Source organism: Geotrypetes seraphini, chromosome 4 (assembly GCF_902459505.1).
Source record: "Geotrypetes seraphini chromosome 4, aGeoSer1.1, whole genome shotgun sequence".
Classification (NCBI taxonomy): domain Eukaryota; kingdom Metazoa; phylum Chordata; class Amphibia; order Gymnophiona; family Dermophiidae; genus Geotrypetes; species Geotrypetes seraphini.
The window spans coordinates 41,931,268-41,948,480 of NC_047087.1; the positions used below are offsets into that span (position 1 = coordinate 41,931,268).

Here is a 17,213-nt window from a genome sequence, read left to right on the forward strand (position 1 = left end):
GACAAACTCGGGTAATTTATTCCAGGCATAACAATTCCAGCCTCGCCCCTAGCCCTGCCCCCTTCGGCCTGCTCATCTTGGTTGGGAGGACATGACCGGGTAAATCTGGACATCTGGTAATCAGGGGGACTGGAACCAACGGTTTCAGCCTAACCCTTATATCCATTCCCATACCATAATAGTGCACCCTTTAGTACTAAACTGAAGGAGATCCAAGAAGAGGAAAGAAAATGAGGCTATCAAGAAAAAAATCCAAAGGAAATGAGACCTAGTGACTAATAACTGGGGTTAACAGTAAAATAACACGTCTTAATTGTATCCCACACTGATAACTTTTCCCTGTAAGTCTGAATCTGAGGCAGTAGAGGGTGAGAGCATCAGTGAGAGAAATAGAATTAGAACCCTGCTGCTCTAACCACCAGGTTACCCCTCTTCTTTTGGCCTTATGCTTCAAGAGCCTACTTGTTGGTATGACTTTGAGCGCTGAAATTTGGCACATTAGTGATTCTATTGTCAGACAAAAAGAAATGAGTGTGCAATTAATTCCAGAGGCAGATTTTTATGTTTGTTAGAAACGAACGTAATGTTTATAAAAACACTTGTCACCACTTTAGTTGCTGGAAGTTTCTATTAAAGTCTAACCTAGATGTATGAGGCATGATATTTCATAGGTATTCCAAACAAAAATGATAAAGGTGGTAAAGCTTGCAAACTATAAAAAGAAACAACTTTTGAGTTTAAACAGAGACTTTTTTTTCTAGCACTTTCATACCTAAATAACATATTCAGCAAAATATTTTCATCAATCATATTGCAACGTCAATTCTGTTTTCTTCCCTTAATATACAGATAGGAAGATTATTATATGGAAATGGCTCTGTGTAACATCTGGATGTATTCATTCATAATTTATTTAAAGGATGTGTATTGCACTGTAGCACAGCTATTAGCTAAAGTGTCTGGTTTACAACATATCTTGTTTAGCTTATTATCCCAGCTAGGGCCTACTTTGCCAAAATTTTTCTCCCATACTGTGAATGTGGGTGGAAAAAGTTCAGTAAATCAGGATCTGAAAGAGAAAGTAGAGCTTAAAGTTTCTTTATTCAAAAGATTTTCAGTTTACATCAAACAATACATTTGATTTAACAATAGTTAAAGAAAAATAGGAAACAAGGAAATCATAATACTGTATTATAACAGGAAAAAGGTAAGGGGAAAAAAATCAGGGATCAGCATTCCACGGCTTGTGAGCCACATGTGACTCTTTGACCACATGGCTGCAGCTTTTCTCTTGCTTCAATGGGTTAGCAGCAGCAATTCCTACAGCTTCCTGCCACTAACCCGGAAGCCTCTCCTCTGCCATGTCCTGCCCTAAGTCAGAATTCCTTTTTCTGCCCGGGCAGGACACAACAGAGGAAAGGCTTCCGGATTAGTGGCAAGAGCTGTAGGAATCATCACTGACCCGTTGAAGCAAGAAAGAGCATAATATTTGTGAGTGGGGTTGGGATGTAAGGAAATGTGTTGCAGGAGGGATGAGAGTGGGATAAATGGACATAAGGGTGGAGGGGAAGGAGAGATGGTGTATGGAGAGAGAGGAAGATACGGATATATGGGTGGAGCAGAGGGATGAGAGTGATGAGAGAGGGATAAATGCAAGAGGGATGAGAGAGGGATAAATGGACATAAGGGTGAAGGGGAAGGAGAGATGGTGTATGGGGAGAGAGGGAGATATGGATATATGGGTGGAGCTGAGTGATGAGAGAGAGATAAATGCAGGAGGGATGAGAGTGATGAGAGAGGGATAAATGGACATAAGAGTGGAAGAGAAGGAGAGATGATGTATGGGTAGAGAGGGAGATATGGATATATGGGTGGAGCAGGGGGAGAGATGGTGCATGGTGAGAGAGGGAGAAATGGACATGAAACAACTCTGTGAGGAAATACAATGTCAAGTCTCATTAAATTTGTTTTCTTTTTTTTCTGTAAGTACTTGAAGTTTTGTTTTTATGTGAAATGCATATATACTCATCACATTAAAAATTGTATGTCAGAACCCCATCTCTACCTATTGTGGCTCTTTGTAAATCTTGGGCCAAACATTTTAGGATAAAATGGCTCTTTGCTTTAAAAAGGTTGCTGACCCCATAGAGTAAGGTTACCAGATTTTACGCATGTAAAATCTGGACCCATAGACCCACCCTCTAGCCCATCTAGTTCAACCCATCTATGCCCCCTTACGCCAGCCACGTCCCAGCCTCGCCTCTAGCCCTGCCTCCTTCGGCCTGCTCATATCGGTTGGGAGGACATACCCGGGTAAATCTGGACATCTGGTAATCCTACCATACAGTGGTGTACCTAGTATATGTTATGATAAACACTTTCAAAAAAAGAGAGTGTGGTAAAGTCCAGTATAATCAAACAGACACTGCATAGACAGGATCACTATAATATGAAGGAAAAAGCCTCAGAAAAGGCCCTCCCACCTCACCAAAACGGCTTAAAGAGGCGGTTGAGCGGTCACCTCACTGGCAAAAAACCTTCGATATAAATTTGTGTCTTATGCTGTGCTGTATATGCCACTAAACATTAAAGATAGAGGAATAAATGTCCACTTATCCCGCTGATCGGTACACCAACGGTGGCCAGCGTTTCACATTTTCATGCTGCCTCAGGGTGTATGCCGACCGATCAGACTCAATTCAAAAACGGACGTCTTCACGTCTCACTGTACAGATGACTGTTACAGGGGAAACCTAGTATATGTGTACCTAGTACCTAGTATATGTGACACCCGGGGCCCATCATTGTCTGACACCCCCCCCCATCTATATCAAAAATATGATTTTTAGTAACAATCCACATATCGCACAACAAGAGTGTACCTAGGAAAAGCAGCATCTTAAACACTCCAGTGAGCACTAGAACACAAACACATACATTGTAAAACTAAACAAGCCAGATCTCACACAGTCAATTGATCCTGCAGTCAATGCCAACTGAAAACTATGTCCTTTTCATACACACAGAACAGAGATACACCCTCGCCCAATATGGAATAATCACAAACTAAAAATAGAAATATGTAGACAAAAGTTAAACTGAACTGCCAAGAAACCAGACTCTGCATACAATGCAACACCACAACACCACAAAAACAATGACACATGTCCCCTAATATTGTGCAAAATATAAAGACAGTAGATGTAAATTTGAAAAAACTGATACATAACAATCACCACTTTACAAATTAACAAATAAAAATAAAACAAATAATGAGAAATAAGAAAATACCATTTTATTGGACTAATCCATTTTCAATTAGCTTTCAGAGGCCAAATGTTTCTTCAGAACAGTACAGTATACTGCTGTTATGGTATCCTGTCCTGAGGAAACGGGTTTAGTCCAAAAAATTGCCTTATTTCCATTTTCTATTTATAAACTTTTATCAATACAGTTACAATACTACTTGATTTTAAGTAAAGCAACAAAAAAAATCTTTCTAACTTTTGTCGTTTCTGCTTTAATCATCTTCTCTTTGCTCTCTTCTTTCTATACAGCGTTTGTCCTCTCTCCCTTCCATGCAACATCTGCCCTCTCTTTGCCCCTTCCACCCAGCTTCTGCCGTCTCTCTCTACCCCTTCCATCTACTGCCCATCCTCTCTCTTCATATGGCATCTTCCCTCTTTCTATGTCCCTTCAATAAACTGTATATATGGGGGTCCCTTCTCTCCTTTGCACATGATTCATTTCAGCTCCACCCCTTCCCCTATTCTTTGGCATCTCTCTTTTTCTCTTCTCCTTTCCTTCCTTCCTTCCTTCCTTCCCACTCCACACCATGGTGTGGTATCTCTATCTCCTTCCCTTCCCTCATGCCATGGCATCTCTTCCTCCCCCTCCATGGTCTGGTATCTCCTTTTCTTTCCCTCCCTCCCATGGACTTGGTATCTCTGGTTCCTCTCCCTTGTCTTCCTTCTTCCCGCTCTCTCCCCAATTGAGTGCTTCAGCAGCAGTAGTAGCAGCAGCATTTCTCTCCCCCCTTCCCTGTGCAACAGCAGCATTTCTCCCCTTCCCTGTGTAGCAGCAGCATTTCTTCCCCCTTGCCTGTGCAGGATTTCTTCTCCCCCTTGCCTTTGCAGCATTTTTACCCTCCCCCCTTTCCTGTGCAGTATTACTACCCTCCCCTTCCCTGTGCAGCAGCAGCAGCATGTCTCCCCCTTGCGTTTGCAGCATTTCTCCCCCCTTGCCTTTTCAGCATTTCTTCCCCCCTTGCCTGTGCAGTATTTTTACCCTCTCCCCTTCCCTGTGCAGCATTTCTACCCTCCTCCTTCCCTGCCCAGCATTTCTACCCTCCCCCTCCTCTGCCCAGAATTTCTACCCTCCCCCTTCCCTGTGCAGCATTTCAACCCTCCCTCTTCCCTGCCCAGCATTTCTACCCTCCCCCTTCCCTGCCCAGCATTTCTACCCTCCCCCTTTCCCTGTGCAGCATTTCTACCCTCCCCCCTTCCCTGCCCAGCATGTCTGGCCGGTTCCTCTGCTGAAAGCCGCGGGTGTCTACACCTCACCGATCCACGGCTGCATCGGAAGCCTTCTCTCTGACGTCGTGACATCAGCCTGCGGCTTTCAGCAGGGGAACCAGCCAGAAGCTGAGCAACGCCGGTGAGCACCCGTGGATACCCCTGTTTACTGCCGCTGGTTAAGGAAAGGCAGCAGCGGCAGAATAGGGAGGGTGGCCGGCTGTGCACCCCCTTGGGGAGTGCACCCGGGGCAGACCTCCCCCCCCCCTTGGTACGCCACTGCTACCATAGGAGGAGACTGGAACCAAAGGTTTCAGCTTAACCCTTATATCCATTCCCATACCATAATAATGCACCCATGTAGTATTAAACTGAAGGAGATCCAAGAAGCCGAAAGTAAAAATGAGGCTATCAAGAAAAAATCCAAAGGAAATATACCTGATATTCCCCCCCTATACTCAAAGTAGAGCTCAAAGTTGTCTTTATGATTAGAAGCTGGAGCACTTTTGAAAAAGGCTAGCTTCCCCTTCCCTCCTCTGTGTGATAGTGATATGTGTAGCAAGCACCTTACCTGAAGTGGTAAGGTAATGGTGGAACTAGAGCTACATAGTTTGCTCTTGTCAGCCTGGAGTTCTCAGCGAGCTGTGGCATCAGCCTCTAGAGGGTTTATGGATCTAGGCTGATTGGAATTCGGTTGTGTGACACGGGCTTTAGATGACTAGTTTATCTACTTACAGGGCAGTCAGGCTTCCATTTACAGTTTGTTCCTTAAATACCACGATGAGGTCAAACTGTGCCAGGTGATATGCCGCAGTGTGAATGATATCAAAATAAGTATTGGATTTACGAACAAAATAGCATGTTTCTTGCTGAAAGATTTCATCACCAGAAGAGAAGAAACTGCTCTGTTTTTTACATGAAACAGAAGAATGGAAAGCAGATAATAAACGAGCAGATACTGGCAGAGTGAGACCTTTTGTTTTCCCACTGGGGCGTGACACTCACTGACTGCCAGGCATTGGTAGGGACACTGATTTACTGTCATTGGAGAAAGCATGTATGAAACGGCACTACAGCACTGTCCCTGAGTAGAGAAGGAGTTCTGTGCAGGCTCTTCCTAGCAATGTTAAGTGCTTTCTCCTTTAGCAGGCTCTTTATTATTTATCATAAGTGCTTTGCACTACAATCCATATGAGATGCTGCTTGGGTATTTTACTCAATAAGAAATGTGTGAATCATACCCTGATACCTCCCACTCCTTTACAAATCTACCCCTACAGTATATACCAAGGAGTTGATATTTAAAGCAATTTAAGCAAGCAGGAGAGGCTCCTGCCTGTTTTAATTGCTTGTGATAGGCTACCCATTAAACAGCAATGATAGTGCTAGATGACTGCCAGGGGTTGTGGCAGCCATTTTGAGAGATAAGGTCATATAAACAGGAGTGGATTTGGGAGGCCAGACTTCAGCACTGGCACATTCCCCTACAGCAGGTACTTATTTACTTCTTGGGTGCAGGGCAGGTATACGTAAATGCAAGCATCTAGAATCTTTTCTTGCTGATGTAAATTCCCATTTTAAGATGCGACACACTTCTCCGATGCTGGCGTTTGCCCAATCATGCTGAAAAAAAGTGCTGAACAAAAGAGTTGTACACTTCTCCGACGCTGAAAAAAAGTGTTGAACTTTTCTCTCAGCACCCCAGGATGATGTCACTCAGGGGCGGAGTTAGTGAGATGAAAACCGTGAATAATCGAAGTTGTGAGTGCCGAACCTGCGAATATGGAGTGAGACCTGTATAGCAATTCATGTGGAAAGATACCTCTTTGGGAGTGATGAGATAGTGATAGACAGAGATATTGAGGCAAGAGTGTGAGAGAGAAAGAAGTGAGAGTGGGAGAGAGAGAAGTGGGAGTGGGAGAGAGAGAGAGAGAAGTGAGAGTGGGGGAGAGAGAAGTGGGAGAGAGAGCAGGATGTCCTTAAGGAGGGAGCCCAATTACTCCTGTGAGGAGAATAAGGCACTTGTCCTCCTGTGCCTCAGAGACAGGAGGCACATAATGAGAAAGCACCACCATCTGCCTCCCTCCTATATTGTCACCATGAGGGCATGGAGATACATATGCACCACCTTATACCAGTTAGTAACACAGTCTTACTCCCCAGAAGCACTGCAACACTCTTGTGTAACCACTGCACACAGGCAGGGTGTAGCTGCAATACACTGAACTGTTCATGTCTTCACTAAGAGAAAATTAACACTGCACAAAGCACTATCCACATCAGAAGACATCAACAGCTCAAGGCTTGACCAAACTTTGCTCTGCAAACATGAGAGGCCCTCCACACATGCAAACTCCCTTTCCTCTCCCTTTGTCTCTGGGCCCACACCTATATAGTCTGAGCAGTCTTGGGGCTAGCTCACTACACTTAGAGTTACCAGATTTTCCATCTGGAAAATACGGACCCCTAGACCCATCCCCAGGCCTGCCCAGTTCTACCCATCCCTGCCCTGTCATGCCTTGGTCCCTCCCCCAATCCTGCCCTGGTCCTGCCCTAGCCCTGCCTTTAATCCCGCTCCGCCCCTTGCTGCCTGCTCTCGTCGGGCAGGACTGCGCGGATGCGTTGCGATGATGTCATGCGCACACATGCAACATCATCGTGTTGCAACCGCGCATGAGCGGATGCTCTACTGCGCAAAGGAAAGCTTTTAAAAACCAGGACAAAGTGCTGGGTTTTGAAAAGCTGTCCGGACCCCTGGGCATATCCTCAAAAGGACATGTCCGAGGAAATCCGGACGTCTGGTAACCCTAACCACACGACACCCAGCCATCTGCCTGCTGCATGATCAGCCACACCTAAACCCAACAGTGACTACCAGGACACCCTCTGGCCCCAGGGTGACCTGTCTGGACCTCTAACCCACATGTCTCAATTTGGTCACAGTTCTCCAGAGCCAAAGGGTCACACCACCTCACAACCTACCAGGGAAGTGTTGGCCAGTCCCCTCCTCAAGAAGCCCTTCACCAGCTGCCAGAGGTCCTGTGAGGAACATTGCACATAATGTCTCAGAAGCAAGAATGCATGCGAAGCACAGAAGCCCCATCACCTGATCGCATTTTCATAATACTTGTGTCTTGCAGGCGCTTTGGGATCCGCCGAGACCTTGGGTCCCTGAGATGCCACTACAGGCGTGTGCAGAGGGACTACCCTCAATTGATTAGGAGGGTAAGATGGCAGCTCCAGGCTGAATGTAAGTACCCCCACAGGACCCCCAACAACTATCCTGTCCCCAGTGTGCATGCAACCTGCCAGAAACCCAAACAATGATATCACATGGTAGTGCTCAGTGGAGGGCAGGGGAGTGGGACCATACACTCACACAGAGAAACCTTCTGCAGGTAGTGGAAAATGTAAAGCATTTGCCCCCTTCCAAACCCCAACTGGGTCTCTGGCATAGCTGCACTTCTGCCCTAACTGCAAAACCATATACATGGCCAATAAAGAGAGTGAGGAAGGAGTGCACATGGTATCCCAGTCCCCCACAAAAGATACCCACTCACACGCTCTAACTCACAAGCCTACAAGCCACATTCAATGACCATAGCACATGCTCTCCCAAACCACACGCATATCTCTCTTCCTCCCTAGTACCCTTCAAACCCTGAGAATCCCCACATATGTCTACATGTGGCCTCCCTCCTGCCCCCACCACTCATAGCTTCATGAGCAGAAACCCACACTGCTCTAACCCCCCCCAAAGCTAGAATGAGTCCCCCACACAGACATATGCCCACCCCAAACAATCTATATCATTCATTTCCAACAAAAAATAAGTATACTGTATACTTCTTATCTATCTATCTGTTTTTATTTTTGTTTTTATATATTTATCCTTTTTATTGAATTTTTCTTTCTAGATATCATGCCCTATTGTATATATAAAGTTCATTCATCCCTACAAAATTTCTTAAATTGGAGGAAAAGCCTTAGGGAATGATCTGGGATTAAATATATCCACACAAACCTCTCAGGCCTCCTCATAGACATAAAACCTCCAAAAGGGAATCTTGATATTAATTATTTTATAGTGAATTCAAAACATAGCCAGGTCCATTAAAGCATTATGTTTATCTTCCCAAAAAAAGCTTACACATTCACATTTAATAGTTCAAAACATCTTAGACAATCTCATGCGCTATTTACCTTTCTATCAGTTAAGGGCTGCAAATTAAAAAATTTCATCAACGTCATCTGTCTTATCAAGGATCATCCTGGGCCACAGATTTGATCAGTTTAATTATGCCCTTTGATACCTATCAAGCATCAAAAATAACATGGGTCAAAAACCTTGTTGTGACACCAGAATATGAACAAATATTTTTTATATAAACATTCTGTTACCCAGACTTTTGAAAATCAGACTCAATGAACACCGCTCCAACATTAAGAGGAAAAAACTTGAGGCACATAAGTTTGAGATGCTATGATGTGTCATCATAGATCATGTTCAATATTTTGTACCACGGGTCCAGGAAGTGATGTCAGAGAAAGAGCTGATGCTGGCACGAGTAGCAGGTTGGGGGAAAGAGCTGATGCTGGCACGAGTAGCAGGTTGGGGGTTGCTGCTTGCACCAAGAACGTTAAAGAGGTATGGGGAAGGAGTGCACACATTTGGTAGTGGGGGCGGAGAGGAGGACAAGTGCTGGTGCCCCCATCAAGATGGTACCCAGGGTGGACACCCTCCCTCCCCCCTTACTACGCCACTGGCTGAACCAATGGAATAGGTCACTTACACATGTAAGGAAATCACATTGATTTTCAAAGTGAAAGCAAGTGAATGCTCTGCAGCCAGTGCTGCATCCCCCCCAACTTCCCTCAGGCATGGCCCAACAGACAGGAAAGAGGAAGTGATGTCAGTGCAGGCAGGCCATGGCAGAGGGAAACCTGAGGTGGGGATTGTTCTGGCAGCACAACTGATTCACTGTTGGTGTCCGGGATGTTTTTTAATTACACCGGTGAGGCCATGAAGAGAAGAGAGGCCCACACCACTGAAATATGTTGCGGGCTGCACACTTGGCACATGGTGCCAGATATAGATAACACTGAATGATTAGTTTATGTGGCTAGAATAATTAGCCGCCTAATAATAATCGTACAATGTAACCATCTAATATAGCCAGCCATAAAACTCTGATAGCATAAATGTATAACTGGGTTATATTAGCTGCCTATTATAACAACATAACATAACTGGCTATCAATGCAATATAACCGGTTATCAGACTGGTAATATCACACAAATATAATAGCCAGTTATATTATACATGTATAATAGATGGCTAATATAACTAGTTATTATAGCTGGCCATAATACCTGAATATATTAGCTGTCTATTATACCCATGTAATATAGATGGCTGTATTGCATGGGTATGATATTTGAGTATTATGGCCATGTAATAGCCATAGCCCTGTTACCCAAACAAGAGTCACACAAACGCTAACAAACAGTCTGGGGAGGTAGGAGAATAAGCTTTTATTTACACAGAATTAAGGGTATGTTTTCCTCATAGATCTCCCCTTTCAGAAACCCATTACTTTCCCAATATACACATCCCATCTCAATTTAGTTTAGTCAGTCCAGAGTTCCGGGTGACAGTCCTTCGCATCCAGCCAGAAGCAAAGTTCATGCAACCCCACCTCTGAGAGAGAGTTTTAAAATGCTGCCTTTTTACTTATTCCTGTGTAAGCAAAAAACTTCAGTTCAGTGGGTTTCTACCTCAGTGGGAATAAGTTACAGTTCTCTCCTGGTCCACCAAATCCTTCCTTCACCCTGGGACCCCTGGTTCTGACCCTGGTTCTTCCTTTTAAACTCTCCCCCTCTACTTCCTGGTTTGACACTTTCCACACCTCCCCCTCTCCTAAAGCTGTTTCCCTTTCTGAGTTGTCCTTGCCTTTCTTCCAGCTTGCCAGGAGGGGGGAGTGCCTAGGGTTGCTCCAGGAAACCTTCTGATGAGCTGAACTAACCTGAGGAAGGGGAAGGGTTTCATAGCCTCTGTCACAGACCGGCTATATTAGATGCTTAAAATACCTGGTTATATTAAGCCAATGTGGTATCTAGATATTGTGGCTGGCTATGTTATTGGGGGGAGAGGGATAAACGAGCTGCCCCTACCTGGGCAAGGGTAAAGACACAGGTGCCAGCCACAAACTTCCTCCCGGACTGCTGTTGTGGCAGTCTGGAAGAACTACCAGCTTCTCTTCCTTCTCTTTGCCTTGCCTCTCCTCCTCCCTCCCCTGTTGATGTAAATTTTTGTTTTGGGGAGGGACCACCATGGTTTAATTTTAATTTTTGCAGAAGGTGGGAGAAGAGAGCAAATGAGAATCAAGGCAGTGCAAGGAAGGGAAGCCACCATTACTACGGCCCTTCACACATCTTCATTTTGTTTTGCAGCCACGGGGGAGGTAAGCCAGGAAAGCTCCAGAGGAAATCCTGATTGTTGAGCAGCTAAACTGTCTTTGGCTCTAATCGCTTAATCCCTCCTGCTGGACATCTACAGCCTCCACTTGGTAACCAATCAAGAGACAGGAGTTGCTCTAACAAACTCGCAGGTATTCAGCAGTCTCAAAACAATCTTTATCTTAAGAGAAGGTAGTAGCTTGAGGAGGTTCAATGAGTCACTAGGAAGGGTGGGGTGAAGAGAAAGAGGGAGAGAAAAAGAGATGGGACAATGGTGGGGTGAAGGGAAGAGGGATGGGCCTATACTTAACGTGACCATTTATTTTTTTCATCAAAAGGGGACATCTATTAATTGTCAATCCCGCCCTAGCCCCGCCTCCAATCCCGCCCCCAATTTCTTCCATTCATTTTTCATGTACACATAATATCTTCATATTAATTCATAATGGTAACCTTAAAATTAAAAAAAACTACAAAGCAAACTATACACAGAGAAAATGTTAATTATCATTTATATTTGGGGGGGTTTCAAAGATGTCAAGGCAAATGACTTTAAAATATGCAATGTCACCTCAGTAACTATAGAAAAATAGACAAATATAGTGCAAAATATAGAAAGCAGATATAAATTCTCAAAACTGACACGTTTTGATCACTAAATTGAAAATAAAATCATTTTTCCTACCTTTGCTGTCTGGTGATTTCATGAGTCTCTGGTTGTATTTCCTTCTTATTGTGTATCCTTTCTTTCATTTTTTTCTTTCTTTCTTTACTCAGGTCCAACAATTGTCCTTTTCTATTCCCTCCCTCCTTCCTTCCTATGGCCTTAGTGCCCCCCAGTGCCTCTGTCCTGTGTCCCTAGTGCCCCCAGTGCCTCCTTCCCATGTCCATAGTGCTCCCAATGCCTCCTTCCCATGTGCATAGTGCCCCCAATGCCTCCTTCCCATGTCCATAGTGCCCCCAGTGCCTGCCCTGTGTCCTTAGTGCCCCCAGTGCCTCCTTCCCATGTCCATAGTGCCCCCAATGCCTCCATCTCATGTCCATAGTGCCCCCAATGCCTCCTTCCCATGTCCCCCATGTTCCCATGTCTATAGTGCCCCCCAGAGCCTGTTCTGAATCCCTAGTGCCCCCAGTGCCTCTTCCCATGTCCATAGTGCCCCCAATGCCTGTCCTGTGTCCTTAGTGCCCCCAGTGCCTCTTGCCTTTGTCCCTCCCCCGAAGCCAGCCTGCCTGCCTGCCTCCTTAACCTCTCTCCAGTGCTTGATTCACCACCCACACCCGCAGATTCAACCCCCTGCCCACCCGCCGGCCCGTGTACCGCCGCTGCTTGCCTGTCTACCTCCCTGCCGGGCTGATTGAAACGCTGGGCCGCCGTCACTGCTCCTTGGCTTCTTCCCGACATCAATTTTGACGTCGGAGAGGAAGTTCGGGCCAGTCAGGCAGCGATTGGCTGGCCCCGAACTTCCTCTCTGACGTCAAAATTGACGTCGGGAAGAACAAGAAGCAGCGGCGGCGGCCCAGGTTTTCAATCTACGCGGCAGGGAGGGCAAGTTATCGGCCGTCCTGGTGTCCCCACGCACAGCTTCAGGATGCTGTCCCTGAAAACGGGACATTTTTGGTGTCCCGAAGCGGTGGGTTGGGACAATGGGACGGTCGGCCTGAAAACGGGACGTATGGTCACCTTACCTATACTACATGATGACCTACCCTCTGGAAGTTTATTTCTCACAAATCAACTCTTTTAGGCCCTCTTTTATAAAAGTGATTATTGTGGTGGGCCATGATAATCACTTTGATGCTCATAGGGATTCAAAGGGCATTGGAGTGTTTGCTATGCGGCAGCCGCTACCGCACCTTTGTAAAAAAAAAAAAAAAAAAAAAAGGGGGGGGGGGGGGGGGGGGGGGGGAGTGAGTTTAATCTCATATAGTATTGTCTGAATCCCATGTCTTGTTTTACTTATCTCGTTAGGACAATGACCTAAGCTGGTTTCATGAAGGACTCATTAGGAGCTCATTTCATGCTAGGTTTAAAAAAATATATGAAATTTTACCTTCTTATGAATAAAGATATTAATTCCATTTCCAATTATGGATACATGCATCCAGACGATATAATAAATTGTTCAATAAAAGAAAAACCTCTGTTATTTATTTTATTTATTCATGCACGCATGAATCCTTTTACCTGCATTGTACTTTTGTCCAAAGCATTGCACGATTATTTAATGCTTGGTACATAAATCAAGTTTTCAGTGAAAAAAAACCAACACTATGAGCAAACCAGTATGGAAATAAACTATAGGTAATTAGGTTGAAAATAAGATGCATTGGTGAAAAAGGTTCTTTTTTTATGCTGTTGATTCTTTGTTTTAAATCAAATGAACCGCCTGACTCAACATTTCACCTCTTATGGAAATGCTAAATTATGGCTGGATAATTTAAGGGCGAAAAAAAAGAAGTGTTTTAGGCACTTTGGGTTGCCTGAAAATGACATAATCTCAATGGGGTCCTTTCAGTAAGTTGTGGTAGGCACTAGCACCTGCTTATCGCCTGTTAAAAAGGCTTACTGTGGGACACAGTGGAGTAGTGAAGGTGTGAGGCACCCCCACGCCCTCCTCTCCACCCTATACTCCTTCCGCGTGAACCTCCCTCCTGCTCCTTGCACGCCCCCATGCCACACTCATGCCCTGTCTTCCCACTCACACACTTCTTTAAATCTTTGCCAGCGCAAGCAGATTCTCCAGCCTGCTGCTTGCACCGGCTTTGGATTTCCCTCTGATGTCCACTTCCTGGCCCCATGACCCGGAAGTGATTTCAGAGGGAGCCAAGCCGGTGCGAGCAGCAGGACAGAGTAGTTGCTCGCACTGGCCAGTTGGTACTCCCGGTGTAATTCTCTTCTGTTCCGTAACTTAAGTTCTGCATCTGTCCCCTCCTACCCACACGGGTCTGGCCTCTCTCTCTCCCCCCCCCCCCCCCCGTGCCTACCCTGCCTTCGGCCCACTAAAGACACATGCACTCTATCTCCCCTGGCTACCCTTCCTCTGTTCCATTAAAGATTCTTGGTTGGGCCCATCGGGCCATGTTAGGAGGGGCGCCACGCTCGCCCGCGGCCTGCCTGTCCAGGGCAAAAATCAAAATTTTCTTACTGCCGCGGCCTCATCCCCGCCCCAGGAGAGAGACTAGTCTCACTTGCTCCGGCGTATGAAACTGCCAAGGCTGAGCATAATTAGTGGACTAGAGGAAGGGAAGGGGGAGAGGAAGGCGTGCATGTGTAGACTCCCCCTTCGGCTTCCTTGCCTCTGGTCTAGTAAAGACTCTTGGTTGGGCACATGCGTGCTTTCTCTACCCCCCCCCCCCCCCCCCCCTGTGCTTACCCTGCCTCCAGTTCACTAATAATGCTCGGCCTTGGCAGTTTTGCACGCGCTAGAGCAAGCGAGATGAGTCTTTCTCCCGGGGCGGGGCCACAGTGCGGCAGTATAAAAGTTTAGATTTGTGCACTGGTGTAGGCGAGCGCAGCACCTTTCCTAACGTGACACCTAGGGCGATCTGCCCCTTCGCTCCCCCCTTACTACGCCATTGCACACGCCCAACAATTTCTTCACACCCTTTGCATGTTTTAATTTTTGCTGTTAAGGTGTGCTGTGCAAAACCAGCTCCCTTTAATAAAAGATCCTCTTTGTGTATTGATTTTTATAAATGTATTTGCAGTATTTTGTCTTGGATTTATACATTTGAGAATCTGTTTCACTCTGCTATTTAAGTTCTGTTTCTTAATGCACTTAGCTCTTGCTAAAAACATAATTCTCAAACATGCATATTTCCTAAATTGTCCATGCAATGAATGCTGCATGTAATTGGTTTCCAACAGATCCAGAGTTTTCAAGAATGGTCCCAAGACACATTTGCCAGGTATATTAACTCTGCTGGGATTTAACACCTTGTAAGTTGTCTAGGGATTTATTCCTGTTCAAGTATTAGGTTTAAAAGGCAACATATTGATTATCTTTGACAAGGGGAACGCTTGCTGTTGCTAAGTGTAACTTCAGTTTGTACCAGACTTAATAATGCTACAGTAAAGCCTAAAAAAGATAATAAGTGTGCATATCTGTATATTTATTGTTCTATTGTATAAAGTAGTAAGTAGTGCACTTTTCTTAAACTAGAAAGATTATATATTGTCCCATTATTATTGCTAAACAGAAGGGAGGCAAGCTAGCCTTTAAAGTTAGAACAAACACAATGTGAGATGAAACTCTTCTGAGAGCTGACCTTCTCCTCCCTTCCATGAATGACATTTTCCAGTTGTTGTAGGGATCCTGACAGAAGGACAGTTAATACACTAGCTACTTTTAAAACTCCCGAACTCTCAATGCACTCCAGTCTGATAGTCACATTTCTACTAAACTAAGTGTTTGGAACATGCTGTTTCTAGAGCTGGGAAACAGTGTCAGTCAATTAGCTGTGGCATGATATTTAGAAAGCAGCCCTGGGGGGGGGGGGGGGGAGGGAATTTGGTCTTGCTTCTTGTGGTGTCCAGTTCGGTCGCAAGTAGAGCTGGGTTCTGGTATAATATGCTTTCATTAACAACTGCTTAGAAAGTTTCCTCTACTATTTTGCATTCTGTCTTAGTCAATCCAATCATCCAAGGGCCACAAACTATGTCTGCTTCAGGAACTTTGCTATCGTGGGCCAGAAATCTGGTTACTAGGTGCTACCCTTACTTGATGACTGGGACACCCCACCTTAGAGATTATGACTCTGTAACTTTAGTTTTGGCTGACATAGGGAGTAGATTCCTGGCCTGAATAATCATGACAGGCTAGTACTATTTTTTGAGAATGACAACATTATACATGGATGTAGCCAACAGCTGAACGATATATTCAAAGTACCTAATACTTTAGCCCCAAATGAGAAAGGACACTGAAGGAGAGCTCCTTTATGAACCCTTGAAAAAGCCCTTGTGGACGAAACGGGTCCTGTTGGGGCATGCTAGAGACACTGCATTAAAAGGATAAGTAATAAAGAATTGCTGTTGTTTAGTATTTATTTTTGAAAAGTAATAGTAAGGAATACAGCAATAGGCAAGCAAGCTGCATTTAAAGAGGAGGCAATTAGATGAGCCAAAGCTGGACTAATGGCTTTGTAAGCCCTCTTGCCATCCTGTAACTGACCCAAACAAGTGAGAGTTGCGACTGCTGTGGTTGTTTCCAGTTTGCCTCATCTTCTGCATCCTTTTAGTGGGTACAGACTGCTGCTGTTCTCCCTTCTCTCACATCTGGATCCAGCTTTTACCTTTCTCCCCATTCCCCGCTTCCCACTCCCTAGCCTGGCAACTTCCCCCTATCTCTAAACCTCTCCCTTCCCAGTGTACCTCATCACTCTTGTAGGCAGGGGCAATGACTTGTATCCATTGCCTACACCGCCCCCCCGCCCCCTCCCGATTTCTCTCGCTGTGCCCACTGATGTCACTTCCTGTTTTCTTTCTGGTGAGATGTGGGGTTGGCGCAAGTAGTGGATGCATATCACCCCTGCTGCTTAGGAGATGAGGTAGGCAGGAGGTGACAGCAAATGCCAGATCCAAGGGTGGAAGGAGAGGAAGGAAGATGCAGGATAAATTGTGTGTGGCAGTGGTGATAGTTTGGGAAGGCACACCCAACATAACTGTGGTCCCACCCAAAATAACAGGTCTGGCTACGCTACTACTGGGCAGGTATTACTGCATAAATAGTGGTCTTACCTTTTCTGAATAGGACTCACTGTTTCCTCTAAGCTGTGCAAGAGTCCTCCAACTGCATTGCTGCCAGTGGGGGGGGGGGGGGGGGGGGGCAGTGCTTCAAAACTCTTTTCAATCTCTAGAGACAGGCAAGTTCTCTGAATTCCTGCAGAGCTTGCTTGTCCCTCACTATTGAGAATGTGCTAGTGAAACAGCACCCCCCACTGGCAGAGCTGTAGGTAGAGGACCCCCTGCACAGCTTAGACTAAGGGAACAGTGTGGGTATCAGTTGGCCAAGCCAAGATATTCAGTAGTAATGCTTGGATTAGGTCTGACACAGACCTACCTTGGAGGTCTATCCAGGTTTATCTGGAGACCTCAGCGGGATCGAGCCAGGCATTGCTGAGCCCAGAGCAGAGACTGGTTCCTCCTCAACCCAGAAGCAATCTAGTGCAAGGATTAGCTGATGTCCGGTTACCCCAAGAGGGAAGAGTGGACTCCAGCCTGAGAGGGACGCCTTCAC

At 45.5% G+C, this 17,213-nt stretch overlaps 1 long non-coding RNA gene across 1 annotated transcript in view; it reads right to left on the reverse strand.

Annotated features, from left to right (window-relative positions):
* The window catches only part of LOC117358633, a 167,312-nt gene extending 155,592 nt beyond the window's left edge, over nt 1–11,720 (reverse strand). Inside the window, exons 1-2 of the long non-coding RNA XR_004539048.1 lie at nt 11,660–11,720; nt 8,718–8,827 (exon numbers count right to left, since the gene is read on the reverse strand). This is a non-coding gene — a long non-coding RNA (uncharacterized LOC117358633). The remainder of the gene's footprint in view (nt 1–8,717; nt 8,828–11,659) is intronic.
* Nucleotides 11,721–17,213: the final 5,493 nt, after the last annotated feature.